The sequence below is a fragment of the Gopherus flavomarginatus genome, chromosome 2 (assembly GCF_025201925.1).
Source record: "Gopherus flavomarginatus isolate rGopFla2 chromosome 2, rGopFla2.mat.asm, whole genome shotgun sequence".
Taxonomy (NCBI): Eukaryota; Metazoa; Chordata; order Testudines; family Testudinidae; genus Gopherus; species Gopherus flavomarginatus.
The window spans coordinates 233,281,614-233,293,968 of NC_066618.1; positions in this window are offsets into that span (position 1 = coordinate 233,281,614).

The window sequence follows — 12,355 nt, forward strand, 5'->3', positions numbered from 1 at the left end:
GCAACACCAGACAGCTATCAGTCAGTCGGGAATCAATTTGGAGTGGACAAATCTAATGTAGGGGCTGCTGTGATGCAAGTAGCCAAAGCAATCACTGAACTGCTGCTACCAAAGGTAGTGACTCTGGGAAATGTGCAGGTCATAGTGGATGGCTTTGCTGCAATGGGATTCCCTAACTGTGGTGGGGTGATAGATGGAACCCATATCCCTATCTTGGCACCGGAGCACCGGGGCAGCCAGTATATAAACCGCAAGGGATACTTTTCAATGGTGCTGCAAGCACTGGTGGATTGCAAGGGACGTTTCACCAACTTCAACGTGGGATGGCTGGGAAGGGTTCATGATGTTCGCGTCTTCAGAAACACTACTCTGTTTAAACAGCTGCAGCAAGGGATTTACTTCCCAAACCAGAAAATAACAGCTGAGGATGTTGAAACGCCTATAGTTATCCTTTGGGACCCAGCCTACCCCTTAATGCCATGGCTCATGAAGCCATACACAGGCAGCCTGGAAAGTAGTCAGGAGCTGTTCTACTATAGGCTGAGCAAGTGCAGAATGGTGATAGAATGTGCATTTGGATGTTTAAAGGGTCGCTGGCGCACGTTACTGACTTGCTCAGACCTCAGCCAAACCAATATACCCATTGTTATTGCTGCTTGCTGTTTGCTCCACAATCTCTGTGAGAGTAAGGGGGAGACATTTATGGTGGTGTGGAAGGCTGAGGCAAATCGCCTGGCCGCTGATTACGTGCACCCAGACACCAGGGTGATTAGAAGAGCACACCAGGAAGCACTGCACATCAGAGAAGCTTTGAAAACCAGTTTCATGACTGGCCAGGCTACGGTGTGAAAGATCTGTTTGTTTCTCCTTGATGAAAACTCACCCCCTTGATTGATTCATTCCCTGTAAGCAACCCACCCTCCCCCTTCGATCACGGCTTGCTTTCTAAGGAAATAAAGTCACTATTGTTTAAAAATCACTTATTCTTTATTAATTGATTATAAAAAGAGAGAGAGAACTGAAAATGTAGCCCGGGTGGGATTTGGGAGGAGGATAGGAGGAAAGGAAAAGGCCACTTCAAAAGTTCAAAATAATGACAGCCTTTTGCTTGGGCTGTCCACTGGTGTGGAGTGGGCGGGTGCACGGAGCCTCCCCCCCCCGGTGTTTTTACACATTTGGGTGAGGACACTATGGAACATGGTGAGGGGGGAGAGTGGTTATACAGGGGCTGTAGTGGTACTCTGTGATCCTGCTGCCATTCCTGAAGCTCCATCAGATGCCGGAGCATGTCAGTTTGATCACGCGAAAGCCCCAGCATTGCATCATGCCTCCTCTGATCTTCCTGCCACCACTTCTCATCTCAAGTGTCTCTCCTCTCCTCACGTTGGTCCCTCATGTCATCACATTGGTCCCTCCTGTCCTCACGTTCACTAGCATCTTTCCTGTACTTTGATATTGCGTCCTTCCACTCATTCAGATGAGCTCTTTCACTGCGAGTCGATTCCATGATTTCCGAGAACATTTCGTCTCACGTCCTTTTTTTCCACCACCTTATCTGAGATAGCCTTCAGGACAGAGGAGGGAGGCTTGAAAAATTTGCAGCTGCGGGAGGGAGGGAAAAAAAGAGAGAGAAGTATTTAAAAAGATACATTTTAGAGAACAATGCTTATACTCTTTCACGTAAACAACACTATTGACATTACATAGCACATGTGATTTCAGTACAAGGTCGCATTTTGCATCTTAATATTGAGTTCCTGCGGCTTTGATGTTAGAGATCACAGACGCAGGTCCGGGCAGCAGAATTCGGCTTGCATGCAGCCATGGTAAGCCATTGTCTTTCGGCTTCTGCAGCCTTCATAAAAGCAGCGCCCTCCTTTCCCACATACCAAGCAAAGCCCTTTGAGTGCTGCTGCTTTCCTGTTAACGTGCAGCAGCAGAAACCAAACCAGCCCTCCCTCATCCAATTCTCTGAGATGATGGCTTTATCCCTCCCCCCACTGCATGGCTGGTATCAGGGAAGATCCCTGCTAGCCAAATGCAAAAATCTCAGCGCCAATCCCTGCCTCCCCTTCCCTCCCCCCCTCGGCTTGACTAACTGCAAGGAAGGATTTCTTTTCAGCCCAGGCAAACAGCCCAATAGGAACGGCCACTTCTGTCCCCTTAATTAAATTCCCATATTTCAACCAGGTTACCATGAATGATAACACTCTCCTGAGGGTAACACAGCGAGATAAAGAACGGATGTTGCTTGAATGCCAGCAAACACCGGGACCAGATTACTTGCTACTAGCATGGTGTGGTCAAGTGTCCTACCATGGAGGACGGAATAAGGCTGCACTGCCCAGAAACCTTCTGGAAAGGCTTTTGGAGTACCTCCAGGAGAGCTTCATGGAGATGTCCCAGAAGGATTTCCGCTCCATTCCCAAACACGTTAACAGACTTTTCCAGTAGCTGTACTGGCAGCAAATGCATCCCAAGTCCTCAGGGCAAATTAATCATTAAAAAAGCTTGCTTTTAAACCATGTTTTATATTTACAAAGGTACACTCACCAAAGGTCCCTTCCATGGTTTCATGGTCTTGGATAACGCCTTGGGAGGGTTGGGAGGGTACTTCAGTCAGGCTGAGAAAAAGATCTTAGCTGTTGGGGAGAACAGAGTGCTGTGTGCTCTCTGCAAGCTCGTTCTCCTCCTCCTCATCTTTCCCATCCGCAGAATCCTCAGCCATGGCTGAGATTACCACCTCCTCAGAATCCACGGTCAGGAGTGGGGTAGTGGTGAGGACCCCCCTAGAATTGCATGCAGCTCAGTGTAGAAGTGGCATGTCTGCGGCTCTGCCCCGAACCTTCTGTTTGCTTCTTTGGTTTTCTGGTAGGCTTGTCTGAGCTCCTTAACTTTCACGCAGCACTGTAGTGAGACCCTACTGTGGCCTCTCTCCATCATGCCCTTGGAGATTTTTTTCAAATGTTTTGGCATTTCGCCTTTGGCATTTTCGGACTGCCTGGTTACCTGTGCTGATGAGCTCTGAGTGGTCACCTGTGCTCTCCACGCTGGGCAAACAGGAAATGAAATTCAAAAGTTTGCAGGGCTTTTCCTGTCTACCTGGCCAGTGCATCCGAGTTCAGATTGCTGTCCAGAGCGGTCACAGTGGTGCACTCTGGGATAGCTCCCAGAGGCCAATACCATCGAATTGAGGCCACACTAACCCTAATTCAAAATGGCAATGTCGATTTCGGCGCTACTCCCCTCGTTGGGGAGGAGTACAGAAATCAATTTTAAGAGCCCTTTATGTCGAAGTAAATGGCTTAATTGTGTGTACGTGTGCAGAGTTAATTCGATTTAACGCTGCTAAATTCAAACTAAACTTGTAGTGTAGACCAGGCCAAAGTAAAGGCCAAATCCAATTCACCTAATTCACTGTGACTATTCACATATTTAAAGTGAGTAGGATTTGGTCATGAAGTTCTATTGATTTTATTATACAGAGAAGCATTCAGCAATCAATAAATAAACTCTAGAATGCTCTACTCCTTCCTCAGTATAACTAGCAGCTCTTCTTTACCAGCATGTTAATGTATATAGAAACCAAGGGCCAGGTTCTCAGCTCCACGTCGCTTTGTTCTGCTCAGGGAGTATAAAGTGGCTATGTAAAGCAGTCATAGCTGGCTGTATGCAATTCAGTCAATCAAACCACACAGAGGGTATTTGAGGGGCAGAGCACATAGTGGCCATGCAATTCTCAGACAGTGCAGCAATCTTTTTGGGACTGCTACAGTGAGCGCAATTTGGAATAGTTAGGCTTAGGCTAACCTCATATGCTGCTCTGAATTATACTTTGTCTACTGCTGGTCAGGGGTAAAACTGGGGGTGGTATTTGGGCTTAGGACACCTTTTCTTGCCCCTAAAGACTGACCCCTAAAGTCATCCCTAATGTAACTCTGTTAATTTCCGTGAAGATGCTCCAGATATGTTTTTGCTTCTAATGTTTTAGTTATCTGAAGGTTTTAGCTCTCTGAATGGGATAGGTGAATTATTACATAATCACATTATGATTTCTCTGACAGTACAGGAACATTAGCTTTTGGGGACAGGGTTTCTCTTTTCATATATGGTTATACAGCTTCTAGCACAATGAGGCCCCAGTTTTGATTAGGACCGTTGAGCACTTCCATAGTATATACGAAAATAAATAAGGATGATAATGATGAGACAATATACTAGAATTGGAATATCAATAGACGAGAGCCTGACCTGTTCAGAACAAACAAAATGGTGCAAGGGATTGAAAGCTCTCTGATTTCTCTCTCTTTTTCTTTCTATCTGTATCTGTCACCATAGTAGCTGAATGATTTCCAAAAGTTCAAAAGAAGCAACAATGTATTTGCCTGTTGCTCTTACCTGTAGGACAAGCCATCTGATTTGTTTTGTCAGGCTTTAGCTGAGCCCTTTAAAAAATTTCAGCTAAGAATCTTTTGTAATGCTTCTAAGTTTTTCCATGGACAAACATCCCATGATATGTTAACCCATTTATTTACTGGAGACTTCTACTCTGAATTCACCACCACCCTGACTGCTAAGAGAAGCTGGTGCTAGAGCAGAGGTCTCCAAACTTTACCTCTCGCGCCCCCCGCTTACTAGTAATAAAATGTGTTCACGCCCCACCTCTTCCAGGCCAGGAGCAGAGTTGCAGCCAGGAGCGGGGGCTGGGGGCCGAACCGGAGCCATAACTGGAGCTGGAGGCTGAGTGGGGCTAGGTGGCACTGCTTCTCCCCTTGGGGCTGGCCCAGACCCTGCTGTGCTCCCTGGCTGTTCCTCCATGCCCCACAGTTTGGGCACTACTGTGCTAGAGGATGAGAGGGATTTCTATTTATGTCACCATCACAGTTCAGTAAAGTAGATTCATGAGTAAGATTACTTTTTACAGAAACAGTTAGCTATGGAACATTTCCCCATATGTGATCGAAATCACTTTTTTTTTTAATAGCTTCTCTTGCATGAATCAGAACCTGATTCACCAAGGTAATACGTTCTACACAAAATCTGATTTTGTGTGATTTAGCAGACTGAAAACGGATGCCCTAATGGGTATAGTTATGAGCACTAGACCAGAATTCTTTTTGATCTGGAAAATTGTGTACCTTCTGTCCCCATCAGTATTGTTATCTTCTATTTTTCAACAGTTCTAGAAAGTAACAATTAGTACAATTTAGATTTTGTCCTTTTTGTATTCATAGTGTTTTTATAAAACAGGAATTGTTTCAGGAAATATGTGTAGTTGAGACACTAAAGGAAGAGTGCTTCAAAGAGAAAAGGCCCCTAACTCTAGTCTATACTAATAACAACTGATAGGTTAGGAGAAGAGAGGAAGAAGCAGTCTTCTGCATTTTAAACTGATACTGATTTTTATCCTAGCAGAGAGATGCAATTCTGGTTCCTCGTGTGTTTGGAAAATTTTCCAAGATGACCTTAGGGTTTCTGCCCTGGATCCATAAGTGTTGGATCATTTTTAAAGCATCAAGCTTAACATCCCCACTTGGTACGATCTGAAAGAGAAGTACTCTGTTTGACATTGCTGCCTTATTATAATAAACCTGACTTCAGTGGCTTTACGTTCAAAGAGCTGAAACAGTACAATGTGTGAGAATCTACTCAGAACTGCACCATTCAGCAATATGCAGGAAATCAATTAAGCGACTCCTCATACTATATTCAAGTAATTAAAACATGCAAAAAATTCCTAAGAGGAAAAAGCCGTTAATAAAGGGACATGCTCACCAACAGCAGTGCGGAAGTAAGGGTGGCAATACCAAACCATGCTACCCTTACTCCTGCGCTGCTGCCTTCAGAGCTGTGCGGCCAGAGAGTGGCAGCTGCTGACTGAGGGCCCAGCATACCATCCTTCATTCTGCGCTGCTGCTGGTGAAGGCTCTGCTTTCAGAGCTGGGCTCCCGGCCAACAGCTGCCACTCTCCAGCTTTCCTGCCACTGTGCGCAGCAGCGCATAAGTAAGGATAGCAGTACCACAACATCCACTACAATCACTTTGCGCGCCCCTAGGGTAACCAGACAGCAAGTGTGAAAAATTGTGATGGGGGTGAGGGGGTAATAGGCACCTATATAAGACAAAGCCCCCAAAAATAGTGACTGTCCCTATAAAATTGGGACATCTGGCCACCCTACACACACAACTCCTTTTTGGGTCAGGACCACTACAATTACAATATAACATTTCAGATTTAAATAGTGGAAATCATTAAATTTATGATTTTTTAAATTCCTATGACCATGACATTGACTAAAAGGGACTGTAAATTTGGTAGGACTCTAATTATAGAACACACCACCAGTTTGAGGTATCTGCCCTGTTTTTGACAGTTTGTCCTGAGGTGGGCACTCATGGCAATGAGCCACTCCAGACAGCATGACACTCACACCTTTGTAAAGAAAGATATAGAATAAAAGAATCATAGATTTTAAGGTCAGAAGGGACCATTATGATCATCTAGTCTGACCTCCTGCACAATGCAGGCCACAGAATCTCACCCACTCACTCCTGTAACAAACCCCTAACCTATGTCTGAGACACTGAAGTCCTCAAATCATGGTTTAAAGACTTCAAGATGCAGAGAATCTTCCAGCAAGTGACCCGTGCCCCATGCTGCAGAGGAAGGCAAAAAACACCCAGTGCTTCTGCCAATCTGCCCTGAAGGAAAATTCCTTCCCAACCCCAAATATGGGGATCAGCTAAACCCTGAGCATGTGGGCAAGACTCACCAGCCAGACACCCAGGAAAGTATTCTCTGTAGTAACTCAGATCCCACCCCATTTAACATCCCATCACAAGTCATTGGACATATTTACTGCTAGTAGTCAAAGACAAATTAATTGCAAAAATTAGGCTATCCCATTATACCATCCCCTCCATAAACTTATCAAGCTTAGTCTTGAAGCCAGATATGTCTTTTGCCAGCACTGCTCCCATTGGAAGGCTGCTCCAGAACTTCACTCCTTTGATGGTTAGAAACTGTCTTCTAATTTCAAGTCAAAAATTCCTGATAGCCATTTTATATCCATTTGTTCTTGTATCCACATTGGTACTGAGCTTAAATAATTCCTCTCCCTCCCTCCCTCTGATATATTTATAGAGAGCAATCATATTGGAAAGAAGGTTCAGGCAGTAAAGCAATGACAACAAGCTCCGTATTTATAGAAGTTATAGTTTAAAGGCTTGAGATGTTGCATCCTTTAAGTAGCTAAGAAGAGGTTTGTTTTTTTTTAATGAAAGCGAAGAAAACTGGCTATTTTTCAGAGGTTCTGAATACGGATCCCATTGACTGCAAAGGGAGCTGTGTGTATTCAATAGTTCTGAAAATCAGGCCATAAAAGCTGCCAGCTTTGGTTTACAGCACTGAGTGTCATCAAAGAACAATAATATAGCAGGACCAAAAGTCACAGTAATCGTGCTTCGGTTTCAAAAATATGGGGATCATCATGGCCAAGTTTTTGCCCAGTGGATGGTGTGCAATCTTTTAGGCAGCCACAGATGGCAGTAGATATTTTTTCCCTGCCATGGCTATTTGCGATATCAGTAGGATTGTGAAGTCCAGCTAGGCCCCAAAACTGTGATTCAGTTTAGCAATCTCTGAGCAGATATTTTGACTAGAGGGAGATGTTCTACAGGAGACAAATTCTTGCAAGTACTTCCCTTGCTACCAGAATCATCTCTATCTTTCCAGGTTTCAGCTTCAGTCAGGTGATCAAATACAGTTCCTCAAAGCCAAGGTTGCCAAACTGGTGACTGAGTGAGAGACAGGGGTTGGTGGCAGACAGAGAGCGCCTTTGGGCGCAGTTTCTGCCATGGTCTCTCTCTGCATGTCTGGCAGTGGGGTTTCTCTGTCTGGGACTTCTGGTCCCTGCTGCTGCTGTGTCTTCCTGGTGAGAATGAGGACTCCAGTCAGTGGATGAGGAAAAGCACTTGGACCCAGATTCCCCCGCATTGTCTATTTCCTGGGAAGGGTTTTGGCGAGTGGGGAGGTGGGCCACTCAGCCCTCCACAGAGAGCTGGGATCTTTCTAGAAGTTGAGGGTCTCTGGCAGTGAAGGAGAAGGGAAGGTGTTTTAGCTGTTTTCCCTATTCTTTCTTTCCAGAGTAGAGAGCACCTCTATGGCTGTGTTCCTTTGCTCCTGTGCTACTGTTGCTCTGTGCCTTCCTGAAGAAGATGTAGGCTGAGTAGGGGGACCACATTTTAAAAAGGCAAAAGTGGGACACATGCAGGAGCCCTGCCCCTTGCTCTTCCTCTTCCCCCTGAGGCCCCGACCTTGGCCAGTCCAGAAGCCAGAGCCTGGCAATGTTAAGAGCCACCGAAGGAGCCCAGGCTGCTGCGGGGAGCCTATGACCCTCCACCTGCCCAATAACAACCCCCGGCCTGTGTCCCCCCCTCGGCTGTGCCAATGGGCAGGTGAAGGGTCCAGGATGCCCCACAGCAGCCTGGGATCCCTCAGTGGCTTACTATATCGTGGCCAGTGCTTCTATATTGTGATGCCAACTTTTCCCAGCCTACCGCTAAAAATTCCCCAAATCTGGAGAAAAATTCCCAGATAAAGCTTTTTATTTCAAAATCTCAAAGGAATGTAATATGTGTGTTTTTAATAACTATATAATATATATTATATCCAAATTATTCGTATTCATTCTAGATATTTCACATTTATTATAATTTTTATACATTCAGACATGTTTTTCAATTTTAAACTTATGTTACGTATACAGTAAATAAAATATTTAATACATGAGGAATAGGACTGAAATTATAGAAAACAATGTATTTTACACAAATTTCATTATTTTAAAAACAAAAGTATTAATAAGTACAGCATGTGCCCTGCAGCGTACTGTACATCAAAGCTACTTTGAAAAAATAAAAAATAAACATATGATTATAAAATAAGATAAAAAAGCAAACAGAAAGAACAAATAACACTCTTTTATATAATTTTCCTTATTATTATAATCTCTGAGTTTTGTCCATTTCCTGACTCATGGTCTGAGTTGTCACTAGGAACATCATTACCATCATTAATGTTTTTACTAGTTTTATCACTGTCATTTTTACTGTACATATTTTTACAATGTAAATACAAGAGCTTAATAGTAATTACAAAATTAGAACATTTCTTTTGCTTTGCTTTCAAAGCTGACCTTATACCTACACTAGAATTGAGTGTTTTGCTTGTCATACGGTTTCTTTTTTCGGTTTTTGTGTCAGTTCGCATGCTGTATTTGAATGTAAAAACCTTTTTAGCCAGTTGAGATATATTTGCAAACATGAATTGACCTGAATAATCTAAATTCATTAACTTTCAATTTTTCTATAAGTTCCTCAGTCTCAGTTTGCACCAAAACATTGCTAATTATAGTAGTACATTTATCTTTCTTTAATGTTACAGCCTCAGCAATTTTGGAATCAGGGAAACATTTTTTAACTACTTCAGTCAAGTGTTCTACAGACTGAATATTGACGTGTTCAGCAAAGTAACAGGCCATTCTAATCTCTGCATTTTTTACTTGCTCTTCAAACTTTTGTGCTTTTTAATTTCACATTCTTGTTTATTAAACGCATCATCAATTTTCTTTGTATTAGATACTGTCTCAAACTATTGTTTATGTTTTTTACCATTAGCGTGCTTATCTAACTCACTAGTACCTGCCTGGATTTTTACATCACAACATTTGCAATAAGCTAAAAAATGATTGTTTTCTACTTTCTGCAGCCAGTCTTTGTATTTACCTTTTGAAGCCACAAGTCTTTAAAGGCTTTTTTGAAAGTAGATGGCGTCTCTTTTGGTGGAAGTTCACCCCGAGACTTCAATACTCTGTCGGGCGTACTATCCTATTGTTTTCGTTTTGATGTGGATGGATCTTTGTCTACTCCTGCAGTCCTCTTCCTCTTCTCACCAGCCTTACTGGTCTCTTTATTCATTTTTTATGTTAGATAAAAAATGGAAAGAGATCTCCGAAATAATGGAATGCAATAATTAGTATAATGTATAGTTCAATTTATATTTAAATCAAAGAAGGGAACATATTTTATATTATTACCTAACACAGTAGGGGAAGATATTTAATATTTGCCTGGAGGAAGGTGCTGTTACAAATTTATGAACAGCCAAAAGCTCTGGTCCACATTCTCTGTGCAACTGCAAGCACGAAATACACAATTTTAGAGATTTAATGACAGATCCAGAAACTAATCATAATCAGTAAGTATTGCAATATATTTAATTATTGGAAGAAACCTTACCCAGAAGATAAATTTGATAACCATCTCCTCATTACCCGCCAGCCAGCTGTTGCTGAGGCTGGTTTGTTGTGAGTGCATGTGCACACTTGTCACTTCACTTGTGCCATCATGATATAGTACGTTGAAGCACCACCAATAGGAGAGCAGCACAGTCCGATTATGAAAATCACGTGACAAATAGTCACCAATCGAAGAACACATTTTGAGGGAAATTTAGAAGAAGCACAAATATTTTACTTTATTGAAAACTTCCCAAGATTCTTGAGATTTAGAAAGTCTTTTACTTTTTATAAAATTTTCCCAGGATTATTTAGGTTTTGAATGAAAATTCCCAATTTCCCAAATTGAAACATTTTGCTCAAAAATTCCCAGATTTTGGGAAATTTCCCAGGATATAGAAGCACTGCTTCTGGCCTGGCCAGGAGGCGGTGTCATAAACAGATAGCTAAGGGTTAATGTCTCTTTCACCTGAAGCACCTGACCAGAGGACCAATCAGAAAACCGGATTTTTTCAACTTTGGGTGGAGGAAATTGAGTGTCTGAGTCTTTTGTCGTCTGCCTGCTTTCTCTGAGCTTTGGAGAAGCAGTTTCTACCTTCTAGTCTTCTGTTTCTAAGTGTAAGGACAAAGAGATCAGATAGTAAGTTATATGGTTTCTTTTCTTTGGTATTTGCATGAATATTAAGTGCTGGAGTGCTTTGATTTGTATTCTTTTTGAATAAAGCTGTTTATTCAATATTCTTTTAAGCAATCGACCCTGTATTATATCATCTTAATACAGAGAACATTTGTATGTATTTTTCTTTCTTTTTATATAAAGCTTTCTTTTAAGACCTGTTGGAGTTTTTCTTTACTTCAGGGAAATTGAGTCTGTACTCACCAGGGAATTGGTGGGAGGAAGAAATCAAGGGGAGATCTGTGTGTTGGATTGCTAGCCTGATTTTGCATTCCCTCTGGGGGAATAGGAAAGTACTGTTTGTTTCCAGGATTGGGAACAGAGAGGGAGATTCACTCTGTTTGGATTCACAGAGCTTGTGTCTGTGTATCTCTCCAGGAGCACCTGGAGGGGGGAAGGGAAAAAGGATTATTTCCCTTTGTTGTGAGACTCAAGGGATTTGGGTCTTGGGGTCCCAGGGAAGGTTTTTCAGGGGGACCAGAGTGCCCCAAAACACTCTAAATTTTTGGGTGGTGGCAGCAGGTACCAGGTCCAAGCTGGTAACTAAGCTTGGAGGTTGTTCATGCTAACCCCCATATTTTGGACGCTAAGGTCCAAATCTGGGACTAAGGTTATGTCATGAAAAATCCGGTTTTCTGATTGGTCCTCTGGTCAGGTGCTTCAGGTGAAAGAGACATTAACCCTTAGCTATCTGTTTATGACAGGCGGGGCCTGGGAAGGGGAGAGGAGAAGCAGGGGGCAGGGCCTCATTGCGGGGCTAAGGTCTGTCCAGCCTCCCCCAACCAGGAAAAGGCTGGTGCTACCCCGAGCATCAGGCACAGAGCAGCACTGCTGGGAATCTGGGACAAATGCTGTCTTGGAATGATTCATCTAAGTACTATGCTTTGAGACTGTCCCACCCAATTCATGTTGGGTGGTCACCCTAAGGCCAAAGCCGCAACTTGGGGGACAGCTCCAGCCGCACATGGCCAGGGTTTTGGGGAGAAGGAGGGCACTAATACCGTGCTCCCCACATTGGCTTTCTCCAGAGGGCTTTGAGTAACTTCTCTGGTGAGAAGGAAGTTGTCTTTAATGTACTCAATTTACTCTTTCATATGAAAAAACAAGAGAAGTAGAAGGGTAGAGGAACAAAGCAATGCAAGTTCAAAAAGAAGAGGGAAGTGATGTCAATGGTTAGATATACATTTGAAAGTTCACAGTGGTTCTAAATGTTCAAAGCATTGGGCTGGCACATGATTGTCACTGACACATATGGGAATCCTAACATACAACATACCAAACACTTTGAATGTTAAAGGGCACACGTACAGGGCTCTTGTTTTTAATTCTAGTATTTTAAAAAAATAGAATCAACTATAAATAACAGGCTCTCTTAAAATAG